This window comes from Alligator mississippiensis, chromosome 4 (assembly GCF_030867095.1).
Source record: "Alligator mississippiensis isolate rAllMis1 chromosome 4, rAllMis1, whole genome shotgun sequence".
NCBI lineage: Eukaryota > Metazoa > Chordata > Crocodylia > Alligatoridae > Alligator > Alligator mississippiensis.
Genome location: NC_081827.1, coordinates 136,063,007 through 136,086,590, shown reverse-complemented (window position 1 = coordinate 136,086,590; position 23,584 = coordinate 136,063,007). Strand labels below are relative to the sequence as shown.

Genomic DNA, 23,584 nt, shown 5'->3' with positions numbered 1-23,584 from the left:
CTGGTTTTTTGGGGGGGTTCTTTGACAAATATTAAGGGCTAACAGAATTCCCATTACAGCCTACAGAAGCAGCAAATTAAAATGGTCATTATTTTAAATGTATATATGGATTCCAGGGTACTTTGGTAGTCAGTCAAAATATGACATCAGACCTTGATGAATTCTGACAAAAATACATTTCACAGCATCATCTAAAGGTTCTGGAAATGACTCCAAATGATTGTTTTGCCATTTAAATCCTGGAAATAATCCACTCTGAAGGTCTACACACTGCATTTTTCAGGCATACCTTAGCATTTTCTCTGCACAGGTCATCAGATCATCTTTTCTTTTTTGACTTCTTTAGCAAGTCTCCCATAGATGGATGAACAGAGATTTCCAGTATGTCACACTTGCTATTTTAAAAAAAGAAGAGAAACAACAAAAATGTGAATGCTACCATTATGAGGAAAAAATGATTGGGAAGCATAGAAAGAATGGCTAAAAGATCTTCCAGTTTGATTTTCTGTATGTGTACATTTTTTCCCCAGAATAAAGACCAACACAGCACTCAAATACTAGTTTGAAGGCTTTAGGTAGATTTAACACGTGTATAAGTGGTCTTTAGTACAGTGGTGTCTTTTACCTTTAATGAGGCTCTGAGACTTGAATCTTTTAAATCTATTTAATTCAGCTGCTATAAATCTTGATAAGCTCATTAAAAGTAATCGTTTAAAGTCTCTTTGGCAACTAGTAGGTTTTTAAAAATCCCAAGATAAAGTATTCCCATCTGAACTCCCCATTTCAGTGTGGGTAAAAGTTAGTCCTTAACACTCTGTCCACACTGGATTTTGCAAAGTTAATAAAAAAACAAACAAACATCAGCTTAATTAACTATACCGCAATACAGCTTATAAATATATTCATTGCACGTACTGAGTAAGAAGTTATCATATTCTTAAGGAGCGAGTGAAACTTGTATCTGCAGATGATACTTTTGTATCTACTTCAATTATATAACCCTATACAATTTACCTGTTATAGCTGTAAAAACATAAAATATGGTGAAATATTTTTTTATTCTGCATTTAAGATTACAATAAAACTCTGTAGTAGCAGTGTGAATAAAAGCTCATCCCAAAGACATCCCAATTTGACTCTTTCCATTAGGTTGCATTTTATATATATCCATAGACATGTTTTCAGTTCTCTTCAATTACTGATGCCAGCCTCTTCAGAAAGGCTTTTTCCGTTTGTTTCCCAGTAATGCCACACAATATACTGTGTGTTCACAATGGCACTCTAAATCTTTTTGGAACACTACCTCCATGTAGTGATAAATCTCTCTGTCTGTTTACCTGACCCACATAATCCTTGCATTTGAATGGCCTATGCTCCCTGAATCTTAGCCTCACACCACCACATTGGAGAAGTATTGATTAAGTTTTACAAATGGGAAAAATAAAGGCACAAGGGCCAGATCCTTTAAAATACTGTAGTGCTAAAAAGTAGGCACTGCAGTATCAATTGTTAGGGATTTGGCTCTTAGAGCAGACTTCAGTTTTGAGTTTTGTGCTTGGGCTACTGGTGCAGCATATGGGGAAGGTTAAGCACCTCAGAATGCATCTGCATGTTTTAATATTATGTATAATTTCATATTCAGGGTTACTTATGCTAAACCCTCCCCTGTCATCACTTTCTCAGTTTCAGCACGTATCAGCCATGTTATTTAAGAACTTAAAAAAAATATATATCCTAAGATCTTCATGTTCTGTTTTGCTTCACCTGTTTCAATATTGCTCTTCTCACTCTACAGTTTATGTTGGTAGGCCTCCCACTTCTATCCTTTGACAGAACACTACCCTCTTTTATTGTTGTTTCCATCATTCACTTAGGTTGAAGAACCTGTCAGTATATTTTTTCTCATAGCCTGCATCTTATAAGCAAGATTTTACTTCGTTTCTGAGGTTGGAGATCAACTTCTCCTCCTCATCTCTGGTAACATGATAGTTCAGTCCCTGTTTAAATATTTAACCTGCTCTAAAATGTGTTAATCCATCTGTTTGCCTTACTGAACAGCCGAAAATAATTTACTAAAACCCTGATTCTTTTTTTTTTATGAACACAACTATGCGGATATAACATTTTTGTGGTTTCTAAAATAGAAGAACAGTATGCAAAAGTGAGGCAGGAATCATCTGGTTCAGCCTTAGTCAGATGCGTGCATGGAGGATCCATGCACACATGCCCAGAACTAGGATGCACAGAATTACTACAGGAAAAGAAACTCAATTATATAATCTGTGCATACAGACTATGTATTGATGTGGTGTCACCAAGATTTGACAGGCATGGGACTGTCACACTATGATGCAGGAAAAACCCTAGAAGATACACACACAAGTAACTTTTCTCATAATTGGACAGTGTCTTTAATAACTACTTTTCTATTCATAACAGAATCACAGAGATTGTCAGATATTTTTGTTGTAACTATCAGAATGTATGAAATAATAAACACATGGTTTGCTGATTTGCATCCTGATTCAAGAAAGCCCCTTTGTTGAAGAAAAGACTTAAGCACATGCTAAACTTAAAGAATGGGCTTATGTTTGGTTGAACCCAACAGGACTTAAACATGTGCTTTAAATTAAACACTTGCTTAAGTTCTTTCCTGAACTGGGGCTTTGCTGAACATAAGAATGTAATAGTTCTCAAGGTAAATAAATCTTACTAGTCAGAAAATATTTCCTTCTTTAATAGGAATTATGTTAACGATATGAAGAAAAATTAGTATATTGGCCAAATAGCAATGCTGTATTAAACGAGTTCTCTGAAACATGCAAGTGACATAAACTGAAACTAGGAAAAAAAACCCCAGAGCCGTGCCAGAGGAAAACACCCCAATAATTATACAGAATGAAGATCAAGCATCTCACAGAACAACTTAGGGTAAAAACAGACCTTGTATTTCTTCCAGGATAATATATTTTGTCCTGGAATCCTACTGCCAATTGTCCCACTATAAGTACCTGTAAAATAGTTGAGGCAACACTTTTTTCCAAGGACAAACATGGCTAATTCGAGTTAATTGTCATTCAACTCAGGGTCAAACTGTTTGTGTAAAAGGCTGTACTACTCTCAGGTTTTGACCTGGATCAGTCAGAACTGACTCAAATGCAATGTTTGTTTTTATTTTTGGGCCCAGTGCAGACATTAAAGTTTTACAGGTATAAGTTACTGGAAACCAGTCGATATCCATAACAGAAGTTTGGCACACAAAATTGGCCTATACCCACAACAGAAGTTTGGCACACCAAGACTAGTTAAAAATGGCAGAACCCGGTCTAAAATTTGTTCCCCACTCCTCCTCACCAAAGGGGAAATGTGTGTTCTCTGCACTACCTAGCTAAACTATGCTGATTATAGAAAACTGTAATTTGGATCAATTCCAGCATGGGCTTTTTGAATGTCTGTACCTAGCCTTGGTGTGTTCATTTAATACCTGCACATTGATATATTTAAGTGAGTCCAGATTTAATTGTTAGCCAAATCCCCTAGAATTGACGGCTCTTCCCTAATCCAGTGAACCAAGAAAGATACTAAAGGTTAGCTGAGAGTGAAAACCAATGCTGCCATTTTAGCTTAAACCAAGTAAATGATTTTGGAGGTCAAAGCTATGAGCAACCAGACCTTGAAAAAAACTTTAAAATCATTGCGTGTCTAAGTTCTGCATGCTTTATACTTTCCTGCTGTGCACAAATGTATGAATTTCCCAGCATTTTGTTTGTGTGGGTTTGATCTATGTGTAAAATCCTACTGAGTAGTCTTTTGGCAAATTTGTCATTTTGGTCCTAAAGAGGCATTTAAAAAAGATTATCTATAAAGAAGAAAATATTAAATATCTCCTGTGTGTATGCTTTCTTCCAGGAAAACATTTTTTCTGTTTGTGTTATGTTGGTGAGAGTAGATTTTTCCCACTAAGATTTATCTGCTAACTGATCTCTCTCTTTCTTTTCCATTGGCACTGTATGCAGTTCTGACAGTCCAGGTGTCCCTGATGTAGGAAAATCATTCCAGATATAGACCTTAAAGGGCTTACATTTCTCACAAGCATGACTTCCAGCCTTGTAAAAAACACAGCATCTTCCAGGGCCGTGGTTTTGCAAAGACGTTGACACTAAGAGTGATCCCACTTGTACTTGCCACAGTCCATAAATTTAAACCTTTACGGTAGGGCTGCTCAACTGGTGGCCCATGGGCTTCATGTGGCCTTCTGGGGTTAATGTGTGGCCCACAGGTTCTCACTTGGCCATCACTCCCACCCCATAGCTCTGACTGCAATAGGAGCCGGAGTCTCCAGGCTCCCCACCTTCCTCTTTGGCTGATATTTCCTGCTTTCACCCCAGGAGTCAGGGCAGTGCAACTGCACAAGCAGAGGAGGAGGAATCTAGGGCTGCAACAAAGGGGGGACTGGGGCTGGATGTGGGAGCAGGGGATCGCACTTATGAGGTACAGAGATGCCTGTGGTGGAGGCAGGGCAGGGGGGGAAGTGTCCACATGGTATGCCTGGTTCGGCCCACATGGCATGTGGCCCCTGGGGGCCTAGAAGCCGGACAGTCCTGCTTTAGAGGATCATGGCCTAAAGCATTTAAATTTCTCCTCTATCCCCAAGCTTTTTTGTAAGGGTAGATCAAATGTAATTTTCAAAGCATTTTTGTACTCTCTGGAGTGTTTTGTTTTCATTGATATATTTAAAAGGCCTTTGGGGAACTAACTGGTAACTGCATAAGGAAAGAACCAAGCAGAAAATACAAAATTTCACTGGCATTAGTTAAGTAATACAGATCACCATTCAGACTAGAGCTAGATCTCACTTACCCTGCATTAAGAACATACAAGCATTAAGGACATACAAGCAGAGTTGTGTTTCTCCCTCTGTCTCAATAAGTTTAACAGGAGGCAGAGGACACTGCTTGGGGCTATGGCAGGGAAATGAAAAAAGAACTTTTAATTCATATTTTTTCTTTAAGAAAGGGACAAAGAAAATTCAAGCTCTCACTTACCAGTTAGTTTCCCACAGGCCTTTTAAAAATATCAATGAAAACAAAACACTCCAGAGAGTACAAAAAGGCTGGAGTGTCTTTTCTGTTTGTAAAACAAAATTAAGAAAGGCAAAGGCACACAGAGGCATGTCTGAACTATACAAGCAGCAAGATCAAATTAGCTGGGTGAAGTGTCACATTAAGACAAGTTATACTGCTCCTGGTACTTAGACTGAAATTAACTGGGAGATCTCTGCATGGCACTGCATTATGTAGCACCAACGTAACCAGGAGTTCCTTCTACTATTATCTAGCTATATCTTCCCCCAGGAGGCTTGAGGAGGGAATAGGGAATCCCTACTTTTTTAGTCTCTTTCGCAAGCCTCGCCTGTTTCAAGATTGCACTAACTAGTGCCAGGCAGGCAAGCAAAGGGACCAAGATGGACCGAACATCATAGGAAAGTTATGTCACCACTAATAGCTACTAGGCTTAATCTTCAAATCATGGAAGGAGAAATTTGCCCTACCTCAGGAGCTCACAACTTCTACCATGGGAATTTCACATACCAGATACAAGCTTTACCTCAGAAGATCTAGTGTGGTATTTACGTTTGACTTTACAGGCAACCCCTGCTTAGCGCTCTTAGTCGGTTCCTGAAAAGCTGAGCATTAAGCGAAACAAGCATTAAACGAAACTGAAAGTATCTGACGGCCCAAGATGGTGACCACAATTGTTTTTAATTACCCAAGATGGTGACTGTGAGCGTTATAACGAAACTTGCTGAGTGCTAAGTGAAATCAGGTATCAATTTAAAATGAGTGTTATAGTAATACAGCACTAAGCGAAACAGCGTTAAGTGGGGGTTGCCTGTAAACCACCTCATTCATGCACATACAATTTAAACGTTTTCTTTTCTGTTCCTCACAATATTTCTTATAGGATTATAATCTAATTTTTGCAGTAACCCTTTTTTGACCCAATCAATGGGCCAATTTGAAACAGCTTCCTTGGCAGTAGAACACAGGGAATATCTACATGTTCATTAATGAACTTTAGGTAATGTGCATTAAATCTAGTACCTCCATTGTGAGGTACTAGAAAAATGAACTTTAGCCTATTTTAATGCACATTAGCTATAGAACATTTTTTGGTGATGTATTCATGCATATTAAAATAAATTAATGCACAGATGTAGATGCGTCCACAATGTACATGAGATGGAGAGAGAAAGAATGCATGGTAAAGAGGCATCCATCACCTTACAGTGTGCACTGCGGTCCTTAGGGTAGTCACCGTTCCAGCCATAGGTGGCATGGCAACGATCAGGCTGGACCGGAAATTCTGTCATCATAATGGGAATGTGCTTAAGTGTACCTGAGCATGCAAAATATCAGAAGACAGTTGTATACTGCATAACATACAGTAAAGTAAAAGAAAAGCTGTTGCTTTCTTTGGACCTAGTATGGATATCTGCTTTAAAGGTCTATTTGAGTTCAAGAAAAAATAAGTTATAGGTTTCTAGGGCTGGGGCCATGCTTACGCAAAGAAGTCAGCTTCAGTTTAAAAGGAACATCTATGTGCTAAATGCATCCAGATCTGCTTTTCTTTGGTAACTCAAAACATATAAGCTATATGAAGGGTTCACACTACTCATTCCCCATTGCATGTGGTACTGAAATGTAAGCTTGATGAGACATAGCCAAGGTCCCATGGTCTTCAGCACCAGAGGAATTAAAAGTTGGTTACATTTTGAAGGGTAGAAGTCTAGGTCTAGACCAGGGGTGGGCAAAATAGTGGATCTGGCCAGCAGCCAGACTCCATTTCCCAGCAGCCCCTGCCCTCCTTGCTGCAGTCAGTTTCCATGGAGACCTCGGAAGCGGTGGGGCTGTGACTGCATGGGGACACAGCTCCATGGAGACCATTCCCAGCAGCGCTGGCCAGACAGGTGGCTGGGTGGGGAGCTGCTCTGGGGCTGGGATCTTGCAGTGGTGACAGCGTGGTCCAGAGCCAGGGCAGAGCCATGATCTGTTGCCTGCATGCCACTGTCCAGGCCTGTGGTAGACTCCATTTCCCAGCAACCCCTGCCGTGTCGCCTGGCTGGTTTCCATGGAGAACCCAGGAGTAGTGGGGCTGTGACAGTGCAGGGCCAGGGTTTGTATATGTGCAAAAATGTTAGAAATTGGAAGCATGAGCTGGCAGACAGGGGCTTCCCCACAAGTTATTTGAACTTCTGGGTAGAAGCAACTGCAGGAAAAGCCCCCATGATCCCTGCTCCCCTGATGATGGACTGGCCATCCAGCTGAAGGAAGTGTTGAGTGATTAAGGTAATCACTTAAGTAACTTTGATTTTAGTTGCACAGATTTAGTAAGCTATCTTTTTTTCTTTTTCTTTTTACATTTACCTACCCGCATTTGCTCTGTTAATATATACTCTGCTTTAATAGACTGACTGTAGCCTTGTTTCCCTGTAAGCCAAAAGGGTCCAACTTAAGCCCTTAAAATGGAGTAACAGAGCAAAGGTATGAATTCCATGGACTTTGCCCAGGATGGGAGTAGCAGCAAGGAGAGAGTCAGAGCCAGGCCAGCTGCAGCAGCAGCTGCTGCTCTTGTACCACCTCAATTCAAAAAAGTGCCCAGGGTGCCCAGAGCTGACGGATGCCCTCAAGATGGGTGCCCAGAGCTGGTGCTCTGGTCCCCCCTGTTCTTGTTATGTTACTGTAATAGCGTATTTACCACACTGTCTTGGCCAATTTGAAGTTTTATGCAATTAATGTGCTTGGTTAATATGTGGTATCCTAAAATGTTAAATGCTGCGGAGTACCCTCAATTTGACCAGTTGTGGGAGGTTCAGTTGAGGTTTACTTGGCTATTTTAAGCATCTGCCTGTGGGGTTTATATCTGATATTTGTATTTGTAAAACAACAGTGCTATTTTACTTCTGCCCAGGATGACCTTGGAGGACCTCAGAGGTGACAAATGATACCAGTACTACTGAAATAGCAACATACAGAGAAAACTAATGATGAGCATTTGCACGTGTAGGCAGAGCCATAGTTCCAGAGGCACTGCTAATCCTATTTACTGAAAATTTAGCTTTTTCAGTCACCTTTGAGATCATATTTATGCCTCCATATATGTTATGCTTAAAAGTAACTGTGGATGTTGTACACACAGTCCTTGGACTTATGACACAATTGGTTCCTGAAAATGGCGTCTTAAGTCGAAATGCTGTAACTCCGAACCGATTTTCCCATTGGAAACAATGCTATAAATGGGGGATTGGTTCCTGAACCAAGGCCCGATACCCTGTTTTCACCAAAAATAACCCAGAATTTTGTACTCAATCAATTATAGATTAGTAATATAGCTACATTAGTGTATTTATATTGTAAATAGCAATCATTGATTTGGAAGGACTTCTTTGAGGTGACTTTGCTGGAGTTTTTGAAGGGCTCTCGGTTGGATTTTTTGAAGGGTTCTTGGCTAGATTCTTCTCAGGAGTCTTGGCTGCAGGTTTTTCTGGAGTCCTGTCTGCTTTCTTAAAGGCAGTGTCCAAGGAAGTTTGGACAGATGTTCTCCATGGAGATGGGTAACAGTGATCTGTTCACTGTCATGGCATCACATCAGATCAAGTGTTGTAAAGTCGAAACTGACATCAGAAAGTTGAAACAGGGTGCCAATTTATAAACAATGTAAGTGAGAAACATTGTAACTTGAAACATTGTAAGTCGAGGACTGCCTATACTGATTTTATAGAAGGCTTGATGCTTCACCTGACTGCCCAATGCTATCCAAAACTATTCAGTTACTTCTTGTATTTGTCCAAAAAAACCCAGACCTAATGAAACAGTGAGCAGAAAGTAATATAACATCAACAGAGGAGTAGGTAGAAGAATGGCTTAAACTTTAGAACGAAACATTTAAGTATGGAAGTTTTTATGCCATCTAAAATGAGACAAACACACCATATTACAGTGTGGTGCTCATATAGAATTCATACAGAATCAGAGACCTTCATCTCTGCCTGACCTGCCATATCCCAGGTACTCTTGATGACTGTTGAGGTCAACAAGAACTGAGGACACATGGGACCTCAGAGAACTGGACCTCACATTTAGGCTAGAGACAATCTTTTTTTCTCTGGAATGGTGATGGTTGTGTGCCATCAGTAGATACCATTTACTACCATTTTTTAAATGCTCTCTTTGTGTCTCCTTGCTCTATTGTGGTTATGAGAAAACCGTGAATAACAGTTGCTGGAATAATCATGAAACAGTAGCTTTTACTCATTGGGAATGTGGTTAAGACATAAAACTCTACTAATTTATGGTTTGTTATATCACCAGTTGATTACTTAATAATAAAGAAAAACATGTTTAACAACAACTGGAAAGGTAAGGTGAGTCACTGCATGTCAACCAGATGAATAACATTAAGCAATACTCTTGCTAGATAGTAGTTTTCTTTACTGTAACAAAAAACGGAAATTATTTGATTTGTATGTATAGCTATAATGAACTATTAATAAAATGAAAACAAAGCAGACGTGGGGTAAGGGCACTAACGACTTTATTTAAAGTTAATTACAGTGGGCGAGATTTTCAAAAGGGCTAATTTTGCTCCCATTCAAAGCCAATGGCTTTGATTGGAGGTGTAAAGGTGGTCTTTGATACTTTTCAAAATCCTTCTCAGTTTGTGTACTCATATAAAAGAATGAGATGAGAAATGGAAGAAAGGAAAGGATGTAGTGAGATGCTGTATAATATACAGAGATATGAAGCATTCTATATAAAAGGGCTCAGGTATTAAAAATCCAAAATTTAGCTTTGTACCAAGAAGCTTTTGCAAAACCAAAATCAACATCATCATAAATAACAATGCTCTGTGATTCTAGAGCACTTTCCTTCAGGAATCTCAAGTATTTTGCAAGGTACAGTAGGAGATCATAAAAAATCCATCTTCGTCAATAGTTCCCACAAATCCCCTGCTCTAGGCATAACTGTAGAATTTCAGATAGTAGTGTGTACGCTATTGGCAAGTGTTCATCTTTAAAGGCAACCAGAGGTGCAGCATGGCAGCTCCCACTTCAGGACAGCTGTGACACCCGGGGCAGAACTGGGCTGCCACAGTGCTGATTGCGGAGGTACAGTCAGCCATTTTGCACCTACCCGGCATGACAAAGACAGAACCCAAGGCTGCTGCCCTGGATGCCTCCCCTCAGTTACACTTCTGATGCCAACCTTGTAAGCATTAGCAACCTGATTCTTCAAAGGCTTACTCGTGTGTTTAACTTAATTCAAAGACTATTTAGGGGAGTTAAGTATTATATTCCCCAATTTTCAGGTAATAATGCAACATGAACATGTAAGAATATCTGACAAAGGCCTGACACCAAAGGCAGAATCCCATTTTACCTGACATGCCCAAATAGCACCTACCCAGTCATATAAGTGCTCTTCCTAGCACCTATGGTCAGTTTTGTGATCCTTTTCCAACTGTAGTGTAGACAGTGGCTGAGCAGATACCTAGATACTTATGGACAGAGCCATGTAAGTGTTTATTCTGAAATTGTAGCTGGATAAGCAAATATTGGACGGTCCAGGAGGAAGTGGGGGTGGGGAGGTCACGCTGGATTTGGGTAAACACACTATGTGGGGCCAGCAGGAAAAGAAAAAGCTAGAGGTCTATGGCACGGTAAGATGGAGCTGGCGGCTGCTGTGGCTAACATGATTATCTTGGAAAAAAGGGGGCCCTGGGTTCTAGCTTAAACCCTTGCTCCTTCAGGGACAGAAACTTAATCACTGAATTGCTCTCTATTCATTTTATCCAATGAATGTTAAATGCAAGGTGCAGTGGCTCTACGTCAACAGAAGCTAAATGTCTTACCTGTGAAATAGGTTAAAACATCCCCTTTTAGTTAGAATTCCTGCCCAGCCTCATGGAAAATTACACCAGGCGTTCTCTTTCGTGACCCTTCAAGGCTCAGTTTTACGTTTGCACAAGCTTAGAAACTTCTGGAAAGTTTCACAGTAAAGATGATTTTATAACCACTGGCTGCGTCTACAAACGACACTGACTGCGCAGTAGCCCAATACTACTACGTGGTAGTGTCATGTAGCAGAAACTGTGATGCGATGCTACTGCACAAGTAGTATTACGCCACTGCACAGTAACTCAGATTACTGCACAGTCATTTAGTTCTTGTTTATACAAGAACTAAATAACAACTGCCCAGTCAGTATCTCTTGTAGACGCGGCCTGTTTACCAAATAAAACCTTCAGTATGAATTACTTCTGGAACAATACTATGCTTATGGGGTAACAGCATTAGGAACTGGTGATTTAAGAGGGTCCACATGCAGGGAGTTGGCTCATGCCGATGCCTCTCTTCCCTCAGAGAAAGGGCAATAGCAAATGCCTCTAAAGCATCCTCTTCCTCTGCTCTGGACTCCACAGAAGATGTTTTGTGAGTCTGGCATTTGGTAGACTGAGGGTGCAGTGTTTCCTAGGAGCTGGTAATACAACTAGGTGCTCTGTTATCTTTTCTGTTTAAACTCTTCCTGGGAGAAGAAGCAACCAGTTAAAATCTTAAGACAAAGTGCTAGGGTTGAAGGATGTGGACCAAAGCAGCTGTAGAGGAACATGGTCTCCACATGATGACTAGTAGGGCTGTGTGAAACAACACTGTTTTGTTTTGGCTTCTGTTTCACTGTTTTGAAGGGACGGTGTTTTGTATTGTTTCATTTCATTTCAAAGCACTGTTCTGGTTCATTTCATTGAAACTGTTTCGCTGTTTCAATGAGTTTTTTGACTTTTGGTCCATAGGCTATAATGGAGAATCATGAAAATGCCAATAACTTTGTCACTTCTTGCCTGATTCAGATGAAAATTGTTGGGATGGTAGCATGAAGCCTGCCAAGTTTCAAGAAACTAGTGCAGGGGTTTTTGTTAAATTGCACCTCAAACAGTTGAAAGCAAAATGTATATCACTTGCCAGCAGCCTCCTGTCATCTCGTGTGCAGATCTGGGGGCCCATACCCCCAGGAGGGCTCTGGGGCTGTGCCAGACTTCTCCAGGGGGTGCAGACTCCCAGATGTGTGCGTGGGATTACATGAGGCTGCCGTTGTTGCCTGGGACTGGCACCGGGTGCAGCCCGCGTCCACCACTGGGAAGATTGCTGCTGCTGCTGGCCCCAGACAGCAGTGGCAACCTCCTGTCATCCCACATGCAAATCTGGAGGCCCGCACCCCCTGGGAGGCCTGTGCTCAGTGGCAGCACTGGGAGGGCAGGTGGTGGGGGTTACAGCAAATTTGGGGTGGCAGCAGCCCCCGTTCTATTGCTGTGGCCTGCCCTGAGCACTGGGGAGAGCCCGGTGCCACCCCTGCTGCAGCCCCGGGAGCGGCGGATGCTGCCTGCTTGCAGCCGCTGGGCTGTGCTGTGCCAGGGGGCTCGGGGCATGATGCAGCTCAGCAGCTGCAGGCAGGTGGCATCTGCTGTTCCTGGGGCTGCAGCAGGAGCGGCACTGGGTTCTTTCTGGTGCTCGGTGGCAGTGCTTGGAGGACAGGTTGAGCTCCGTGGGGATGGCGGAGCTGCTTGGAGCGTAGCCCTGGCTCTTTCCACTTCCCGCTGCCGGATCCACCAGCCCCACGGAACTGAGACTGGTGGTGAGAGGGGGAGAGCCACTGGCCAGGGCTGCACTTGGAGTGCCCTGCCAGCCCCATGGAGTTCACCCTGGCAGGAGGAGAGCCAGTGGTGGAGTCACTTGGAGTGCAGCCCTGGTGAGCACACCCCAGAGGTAGGAGGCTCTGCAGCCCCACGGAGCTAAGCCTGGCAGTGGGAGGCGGTGGAGAGCCACAGGGCAGGGCTGCACTCAGAGTCAGGGCTGTGCTCAGAGCAGCTCCCCCACTGGCTCTCCATCACCTCCCACCGCCAGGCTCAGCTCCATGGGGCTGTGGAGCCTCCCACCACCAGGCTGTACTTGTCAGAGCTGTGGTCAGAGTCAGGGCTTCACTTGGAGTGGCTCCGCCACTGGCTCTCCGCCACCTCCCACCCCCGAGCTGCACTCTGAGGAGCTCTGCCAACCTCACAAAGCTGAGCCTGGCGGCAGGAGGTGGTGGGAGGTTGAGGAGAGCCACTGGCCAGGACTGTGCTTGGAGCAAGGGCTGTGCTCTCAGCAGCTCTGCCACTGGCTTTCCTGTCCCTGGGCTGAGCTCTGTAGGGAAGACCCTGTCACAGCCCCTCAGCCTGCAGCCCTCCCATTGCAGCTGGTGCCAGTGGCCCCCCAGGAAGAGCTGGGGGAAGTGATCAGGCTGCTGGGGGAAAGATCGGGGAGCTGGGGAATCCAACTGGAAACTGGGAGAATGTTCAGGGACCTGAACATTCCCCAGCTCCGTCTGGTTCCCCAGCTCTCTGATTGCTTCCCCCAGCTCTTCCCGGGGTACACGGGCCCCCACATCTGTGCGCTGGGTTTCAGTAGGCTGCTGCTGCAGTTTCAGCGGCAGCCTGCTGAAACCCTGCACAACAGATTGGGGGCCCTCGCCCCCAAGGAAGAGCTGGGGAAGCGATCAGAGTGTTGGGGAACTGAACAGGGAGCTAGATGTCAATATCAGAGAGCAGTCCTTTCCCCCTCTTCCTCCTTCCTCTCTTTAGTTTCTGTTTAGTTGCTGCAAGCCTGGCTTCGAAACTCGAAACATTTTGAGGCCCTGTTTCATTTAGATTTTGCTGTTTCAAGCTCGAAATGCATCGAAACAGCTTCAAAACAAAACAACCATCAAAATTTCACACAGCCGTAATGACTGGGGTCTTTTACAGATCTCCAGAAGTCCACCAACTTTCTAGAAGGACCCCAAAAACCATCCCATCTCATCCCTTATAATCCTAGAGATTACAATCTGTTGGGGTTTGAGAAACATAATGGAGATTACTCCTATGGGTTTTACTGTGGGAGAATGTGATCTAGGCCATGGTAACTATAGCTATTGCATTATTTCTTGCTTGCAGTACAAATAAATAGAGCAACCATAGTATCTTTATCCACCAATTCAAACCACAGATTTCTTAGATTCCAAAAAAATATCTCTCTAAAAGTTTAATTCAGTATGGAATTCTGCAGTAGTATAAATGCAAGGAAACATGCTTGCTATAGATGCTGGGTAGCACCAATTAGCTGAGATAAGTCTAACTCAATATTTTAGGCTCTTTCTGATTTACTACAGCATGCTGTATAACCTTTAAAATGCTAGCTGTTGTTATTCATCAATATCTAGTGCTAGGATGCTCCCTAGCCTCCACTAGGAGTTTCCATGAAAAAAGTTTAGAAACAAAAATAAATCTTAATAGTATCTGTGTGTGTATGTGAAAACAATTGCAACAACTGCTAATGTAATTGCAGAGGTGTTTTTTAGAAACTTAATTCCATTCAGATGTAACAGTACCTGCACAATCACATAACAAGTAACACCTGCTGATTAACATTTGCATTGCTATGCATGTTCTGTAAAGTCCTGTCCCTGCATTCAAAACGAAGCTAGTTCCAAGCACAGTTGGACCTGGTTGCTAGCATGGAGTGCACACCACTGGGAACAATTTATTTATCTCGAGAAATGTGCTAAGCAAACTAACAAGTACTACATATAGTCTAGATCCTGGCTCTGTCTTCATGGCTTTAACAGTTCTGACACAAATAATCCCTGACACAGACAGGGAAACTGAGCTAGATACTCAAAAGAAAATGAGAAATTTGGGTCAATGAGTTGATTTAGAATTCCGAGTTGTATACCCCAAATGGGTTGCATTGTATCCAGAGTTGTATACCCCAAATACTGTTTTGGAGCCTTTCTTTTTCTTCAAAAGGTATAACTACAGATACCTAGTTTTACTTATATCCCATTTCTGGAATGTACTGCACAAATATTTTATAAAAGGGGGAAGCTTACTGTACAGTAATGTTACTGTTGAATGATTTATCATAGTCACAGGTGAATGATATAACAGCCTTAAGGAAGTGCTGTACCTTACACAGGGTTATATTTGTTGGAATTAAACTCAATCATATGCACAAACAGGAAACTTTCTTATGAACAATTACATGAATAAAATGTTACTAGAATAAATCTGCCACATATTGATTTATGTCAATGCAATTTGCTGCATGGATACATTATAAAGGCAGAGACTTGTTAGAGAAATAAAAACTTAGTAAAGGCCCTGAATGTCTGAGGTTTCTTCTGTATCACAAAGTCTGGATTAGTCAATGAAGCTTTCAAACTATCTGACTTGAAAATTAGCGTTTGGCAAGGTCCATTGACATCTGTTTGCCACAGCTTTATTTAGCCCCTTTCTACATTCCCTGGAGGTATCACATATGAACTTCTCTACAGTACTGCACCAGAGCAACTGCAGACAGAAGGGAATGTAGACGGACATGCGAAGTGTTTAAAATAGGAAACTTGGGCTCTGTGCTGGGAGCTAGCATAACAGGTGTATATATATATATTGGGAGCCAATATTAATGAGGTTTCTGTTACAAATGTACAAGGTTGCCCTCAGTCTTTTCAGAAGTAGATGGTATTTTGGTGAAAGTCAGACAGAGTAACCTCATGGTAACCTCTAGTCTGGCTCAGAGCCACTAGGGAGGACTCTGAAGGACTGTCCTTTAGTGCCGCATTGATTAGATTTCTTCCCATAATACACCCAGTGTTTTTGCTCAGTAAACCTTACTGACAACTGAATCTAGAATAAAGGGTGATGGAGGAAATAAAAGCTGATCTCCATGTGAAAATGGGCCATAAAATTAACAAGGTTCACAATGTTAAGTAATTCTCTTGGCTCCATTATGGCCAGAAAATGACAGCATGAAAAATACATTTAAAAAAAGGAAGAGGAAAGAAAGCAAGAAAGAAATCCCCCAACCAAACAAACAACAGCAAAAATGCAGAATGAATGCAGTGTTAAAAGCTGAACATTTAAAACAGGAGAAAACAAGAAATGTGAATGTCAAAGTTTCCGTAGCAACATAAAAACATTCACTTGGTCATTCACTGCACCATATCATTTTCACATGCTATTTATACTATTAAGTTTATTAAATGTATATTCTAATACCTCAAAGTGCTCTGAATTTATGGCGCTGAGGAAAACTTAATATTTGCAATGTCTGATTTTGGTGATTGCCTGTCCAAACTCAATTTTGCATGGACATAGATTTCTTTGGGGGTTTCTAAAAACAAACAAGCAAAAATTAAAAATAGAAAGCTGCATACACTGAAGTAAAGTACAGATGAGTTATGGCAATACATGTTCTACTGAGGGCATTAACCCCAGTTCATGTGGGACATTTATAAAAATAACCAATGCAGTTTCTATAAATTGCTTAAAGAAGCCTGAGTGCATGTTTACCAGACGAAAGGGCCAGTCAGCTTGTTTTGCAAGGTGTGATGAGCTTGCCATTGGTAGGAGACATCAGATTGTGCAAATGTTTCAGTTCAGTTTTAAACTCAGTGTCATAAAGACTGTAGTTCTGCATCTCTAAAGAGCATGTAAAACATTCTGCAAGCACAATGATGGAGCAACAAGGACTGTCAGACCTGCCAGATTTGTTCTGGTCATTGGTCTTGTATAGCATGCCAATATGTGGTTTCCATAATTGGTTCATATAGTCTGTACAAGCCACAGGTTGATCTGGTGCAGAGCTGAAGAGATGCATTGCTCACGTGTGGCTACTGATGATTTTTGTTGGGCAGGACCCCTTATGCATGCCTTCAGCTCTGCACCAGATCAACCTGTGGCTTGTAGAGAAGTAGAGAGAAACGTCCTGAAATAGTTGGAAAGAAAAGAGAAACAATGAACACTCTTAAACTTTGAAACTAGAATAAAAGAAGGCTGTATCTTATGCACAATTAGTGTCTTTTTATCAGCTAAAACTCTGAGTAACATGTAATTCCTCTTTGGTATAAGATGCACCCATAGAAGAAAAAGCAGGAACTATATAATGCAAATGGAAACATTAGGCAGTTGAAGGAAAGATAACCAAGAGGACTGCCTACAACAATCTGTATTGGAAAATGTAAGCTACAGTAAGCAGACTATATACTGTATGCTACCTACAGTGAAATGGCAACACACAAACAAGAAACTATCGTAATAAAGAAAACATACAAGTAGATATTTTGAATTTCCTTCTCTAATGAAGTATAGACTTTCATTAAGGTGTTTTCTCAATAGGTAACATCTCAACAGAGAGCTCAGCATACAATGAAGACAGATGATAATCAAGTAGCCTAGTAAAAGTATCTGGATATAAGAATGCTTCTTATGCAAGGGTTAATTTATATGTTTGCCTATTCATGATGTAAGGCCTGGGCAGGAACTAGAATAAAAATATTAAATGCTCTTTGTTTACAGGGTTATATACCTCTGATGTTAGCTGTGAGACAATCACAACAACCTCAAAAGGTAGCATTTATTTTTGGTTCCACTCACCTAAAATAATTTGAATTCATGCCTTGGGTTATATTCATGTTGAGAGGGAAATAACCTGACAAAAAGAACCCAATATAAAGGTTATCATCACTTAAAATCTAACACAGATGATGCTGAATGTTACTAAGTCTCACTTTAGGTCCTGTATTTCTTTAAATTTTACTTCAAGAACTGATTTGATCATTTCTGACACTTTTGATATTAAGTATGAGAAAGGAATGAAAGATAGCTATTCATTTGGCACTAGCTTACATTCCTGGCCATTATCGATCAACAGAGGTCTATTGAATTTCTAAATACTGTACAAGGGAAAGCAGAAAAAGTTGCTACAAGCCAAAATTGTTGCAGTCTTTATCAGAGCAAGCTGTTCTTACTGAAAAATCCTGAAAAAATGGCATAAAAATGAAACTGAGCATTTTCAGTAAATGAATTGGTAAGCATTTTCAGAAATCTGGACTACACTTTATGTGCACTGATCTGAGCTTTGGGTCTACTCTGAGAATTCTGCATGACTGGTGCTGTACCAGTGCTGTATTCTTTACTTAACAAGAATGCTATTGTAAAAATAACACCCCTGAATAATTCAGAGGTGATTTAACCCACTGAAGGCCCTGCTACATCCAAAATCTCCTTTTCAGATAAAGCTAAGAAAGACATGCTGAATGTCTGGGGCCAGATCCTATCCCACCTAGGCATCCAAAGGACACTTAGATTTTAATGGATGATCCTATTCTACCCTGTTCCAGGTCCTGCTAAAATGGATCAAGTCACAAAAAGTGGAAAAAAGAAGAACCCACTCGTCGCTTCCTCAGGGTATTCTTGAGCAGGCCCTGCCTATCTGCATCTACTTGTGTGCCAAACTAAGAAATGTGGATGTGAAGCCACTGAAAGGGTCTCCCTTCTCAGCTGCTGGAGGTCTCATCTCCAGCATGCTCCAGACTTCATAAACCTACTGGATCATATTAGGAAGAGATGGGGAAAAAAGCTACTTGGTGTACAGCAACCAGAATTCATAAAGATGTGCTGTCTAATGTTTATTCTACCTGATCCATTGGCCACTAGTGTCCTGTGGAGTATGTACATGCCCTGAGTGGCTGTGTGTTCCATATGGAGGCCATAGAGATAGTGTGTGTCCAACTGCTTTTCAGTTCCTTTACAACCACAGAATCCAGATGGTGATAAGACTTCATAATGTTCATAGTTCATAGATGTTAGGGGTTGGAAGGGACCTCCTGAGATCATCGGGTCCAGCCCCCCTGCACTTGGGCAGGAAAGACTGCTGGGGTCAGATGACCCCAGCAAGGTGCGCATCAAGATGTTTTTTAGAGATCTCCAGGATAGGTGACTGTACCACATTTGGGGGAAGTCTGTTCCAGACCCTAGGCACTTGAGTCGTAAAGAAGTTTTTCCTTAAGTCCTTATTTCCTTACAACAGCAGAAGAGGACAGCAGGTCATGGAAGGCACACACGGACAACAGATCTTGTAGAAACCCAGTTGCTGGCATGTAACTTTTCCTCTTTGAGTATTTGTCTGCATGTACATTCCATTCTTGATGACTTGCAAACAGTGATATAACAGACATGGTAGGTGCTCAGAGTTGAACTAAAAATAGATGGTACTGCAGCCTGCCAATAGAAGCGTCTACTCTGGAGCTTTCCACCAGCAAATAGTGCTTGATAAAACTGTGTGGAACCCCAAGCATCTGCTTTGCAGATGTCAACAGCATGAAATGGAATAAAGCCTTGCACGGGGCCACCTCCTGGGTCACTGAGTCCAATTCCCTGCTATCACAGGCAGCAGCATTTGATCCCTTTCACAAGCTGATCAAACTCCAGAATGGGCTGTAATAGTACCTGGAGGATATAATCTAACTAGTTCATACACTCATTGGGATAATCTTAGGGCAGAAATAGGCTGGCTTTTCACTGTTTAAGCAAAAGGACAAAAATAGCTCTGGGACAGCTCTGAAGGTCTTGCTTTGCAGGCAAAAGGCTACTGCCTCACCGTCTTTAAAAGGACATGAAGTTTTTATTCTCTATGGGTAAACTATAGCTTGAGAAAGAACAGTGGAGCAGCAGTCAATGCCAGGGAAGAGCTAAATGGGTGCTGTGAACCTCTGGACAATGTGACAGCCAGTTCTGATGCATGAGGTATTGATGTAATCAACACAGTGACAGTAACTGGTCCTGAGGAACAGTTGCAACTAGTACCTAAGCACTCTGTGTCATGGTTGTTTCAAGGAATATAGCCTCAGCACTGGATGCTGATTATCATTTCTTCCTATACTATACTGTGCAGTTGATACTACCTTTTCTTTAAGCTCATTTGTTTCCCAATTTGGACCATCAAGTCTCTTTGGACAGGGAGTGAAGAAGAAATGTAGAGCTCATTTTTACAGAAGTCCTGAGAGATCATTTGATCTTAGGGAAGGGGCAACTCACCTGTCTCCAAAGAGGTGGAACAGGAAAAAGCCTACTTATTAAGTTTCTCAAAGCTAGCAGTGACTAATGGTATACAACGTTTTATGTATTTTTTTTCTGGCTTTTAACACCCTCTTTGAAAAGGACTAGACTATGGGATTCCCTTAAGCAAGGCAAGCATCTAGGAGGTACATTATTTACAGGAGTTTCTGCCTTATGACAAAAGCAATGTTTAAAAATAGAGACATAGGAAGCAGCATCATAAAGTTCCAATACCAAGAGTGTTCTTTGTAAGGAAAGAGAAGACACCTACTAAAACTGCCAAATTAAAGAAGAATAACATACCAAAAAGGTGTTGGAGTGAACTTAATCAATGAACAGAAGCAAAACTAACGTTATCTAAAATTTAGACCAAAAAGGGTGAGCAGAGACACTTGGAGCAGAGACACTTGGAGCTCTCCCTCAAAGTCAGGGATGGTGAGAGCGAACATTGCCAGCTGGACACCCAACACCCTTTATATCCTCAGTCTGGGATCACAAGAGTACTCATCATACATGCACAACTCCTGAAGACAATGTGGGCTAAAAAGATTCTTATCCCAAGTGCATGGGATACAGGTGCACAAAGTTACAATAGATATATGTATAGATAGATACATAAATACACACTCGAAGACAGACCTCTTAGATCTAGATACGGAAGGACTCATTTGTATGATTTTGAAAAGATTCAGACATGATTCGTTTTGCAAATCTGACTCAAGTATTATTGAGTCACACTGAGCATACGTGAGACTATAGAAAATAAAGCTTGAAGTAGGCAGTTGAAAAAAATGTTAAAGAGCGTGAAGCAGGAGCTGAATGAGGTGAGTGAGAAAAAACTAACATAAAACCTATACAGTCACCATCATATACATCCTAACAACCGTCTTTGAATACCATTAACATTACTCATGAAATCCCAGTGTTTGATGTATAGAATAGATTGTATTCCCTGTGCTGAAATGAAGGAAATAACTTAGCGGTAACGTTAGCTACACAAATGGGAAAAAGGATACATGTTTTAAAGGTTGTGCTTGTCTCTATTGTTGGTCATAAAGTAAGCTCCGCATGTAAGAAATGTTGTTTGGCTGTGCATCACAGAATCGTTTTTGTTCAGTGACAACAGCATGTGAAGAACATAGGAAATAATATAGTGAAGAGTAGGGTAATTGGCTTGAAGAGTTTACAGTCTAAGGTCTTACCCAGAAAAGAACTTTGTGCAAGTGGACCATGCCAGTAGACCTCACCAGTGCAGATGCCTATGCTGAACTTCGCATGACCAAAGCCTATCAGATAACGATAAGATGAAGGGTGGTCATAAAGTACTACCAGCATGGCTAATGGTTACACTTACTAGTAGCCAACCTGGAGACATTCTTCAGGGTTTGTCTGTAAGTGCTGTATCCTGATGCCACAGGATCTAAGCAGCCCTGCCCTTCTAAACCTGCCCAGGCACTGAAGATCCAGAAGATCCCTAGTGAGACTTCTCCAGGCTCATCCTCAAGACTGCTCTTGAATACTTGGTTTCTAGAGGGGCCTGAGTGCATTGGACAAATATGAGCAAGGTACCATGGCTCACTGCCTCTGTGCTACAGAAGTCTATTATCTCATACTGCCCTTTGTCTGTGGCAAAATCTATGATGTGGTAGGGCCAGCATTGGGAGGAGGGTTGACACAGTGAAAGCTCCACCTTGATGAAATGAGTACAGGTTTCCCTCAATTTATGCAGGTTCGATTTATGCAAATTCGCTCTTATGCGATTACCCTTTTTATACCTGAAATTCATTATATGCAAGGTAAATTCACTGTTATGCGATTGGCTTAGGAGTGCTCCCCCCTTCCCCAAGCAGGTAAGTCTGTGAGTTTGTAAGGGGAGGGGAAAGGACCACGGGCAGAGGGCAGGGGTAAAGGGAGAGGAAAGGGCCGTGGGTCTGGGGCCCCACTCACTGCAGCCCCTGCTGCAGCTGCTCTGGCAGTGGCCAATGCCAGCAGCTTGCAGCTGCTGCGCTGCGCTGTGCCCCAAACCCCTGGGGCTCTGATTCCCCCAGTGCTTGGGGTGGGCTGCAGCAATGGGAGGGGGGGCTGCTGCAACACTAAAATTTGCCGTAGCCCCCCGCAACCTGCCCTCCCAGCACTGCTGCCAAGCTCCGGGAAGAGCCTGGTGCTGCCGCTGGCCCCAGACTGCTCTCGTCCTGCTGCAGGCTGCTGCCTGCCCCTGCTGCAGAGCTGGGAGCGGCAGACATTGCCTGCTTGCAGCCGCTGGACTGCACTGTGTTGGGGGGTTCAGGGCATGGTGAAGCTCAGTAACTGCAGGCAGCTGGCGTTGGCCACTCCCAGAGCAGCTGCAGCAGGGGCTGTGGTGAATGGGGAGAAGTGGAGCAGTGGGGTGAGTGGGGCTGCTGCCCACCCTGAGCACCGCAAAGAGCCTGGCACTGCCCCTGCTGCAGCCCTAGGAGTGGCAGCCGCTGCCTGCTTGCAGCTGCTGTGCTGCGCCGCAACCCTCTCCCTGCCTCTTCCTTAGCCCCAGCCTCACTCTCTCCTTCCTTCACCATTGTGGGAATGCATCCCTATCTGTTCCATTGTAAACTAGGTTTGCTTTATGTGAATTTGATTTATGCGCTGTTCCCTGAGAACGCATCTACCACATAAATTGAGGGAAATCTGTACCAAAGGAAAAAGGTAACAGGTTTAAAGGAATGTCTTCTTGCAGTTCTCAGTTGTACTTTGGAATGTGATATTGCTTGACATTCTTGGCATTCAGATTATTTTAGCCAGCCTTGGAACTCAACACTGCATTAATGCAAATGTGTGACGTTGCTCACAAATAAACAAACGCATTTTAGTCATAAATGTAATTGGAGTTTTGTAATGCTGTCTATTGGCGAGTCTCAAATAATGTATAAACAGTAATTAGAGGGAAACATTAGTCCTCATTTTAGAAGTGGGAAGCTGAGGGATAGAGTGATTTCAAATAAACTAGGACAAATCACTGAAGATATGTCTACAGTGATGTTGAGGGTTGATGGTAAGGTTGCCCTCAATCAGCCTGAGCCATTTGGTCTGTCCTTCCCTGTCTATATCGTACCTTATAGCTCACACCAAAAGCCATTTATTTGAAAATCCCATCTTTTAGAAGCTGATTCTTCTAGGAATCTGTCTGTAGACTAACTTGTGTCTTCTTCCTGACTTATCTCTATTTATGTGCAGCAGGACAATGAGGTGGGGAGGGGGGTCGGGACCAAGGAACAGTGGGTTTGCCGCTGGGGGACTTTATGTGCTTGTGGCCTGCCGCATGTATGTATATTCCAAATATTATGTAGGAAGGGTCAGGCTAGCAGGCTAGAGGTGGTAGGTTCATTCTGGTACCTGGAAGATTAGCAGAGCTCCAGACTTGGGTTAGAAGTTGTCAGGGGTTGAGGAAAGGGGTTTACTGTGGAGGTAGATCAATTGTTATCAGCTTGAGGCCAAACCTAGGTTTACCTTGACAATCAGTGTACATGTAGCCTTAAAGTCTCTGGAAAAGCCAGAAAATGAGCCCAATTCCACTTTCACCCCCATCTTTATCTATAGGAGCTTTGAAAGTGTGCAGTAATTTTCAGTGCAGGTTGTCTTCTCA

At 42.4% G+C, this 23,584-nt stretch overlaps 1 long non-coding RNA gene across 6 annotated transcripts in view; it reads right to left on the bottom strand.

Annotated features, from left to right (window-relative positions):
- Nucleotides 1-23,584, bottom strand: part of LOC106737854 (uncharacterized) — a 140,572-nt gene that overhangs the window by 19,440 nt on the left and 97,548 nt on the right. For all 6 annotated transcript variants that reach the window (XR_002088690.2, XR_002088691.2, XR_002088689.2 and 3 more), the window contains one exon: nucleotides 290-395. This is a non-coding gene — a long non-coding RNA (uncharacterized LOC106737854). The remainder of the gene's footprint in view (nucleotides 1-289; nucleotides 396-23,584) is intronic.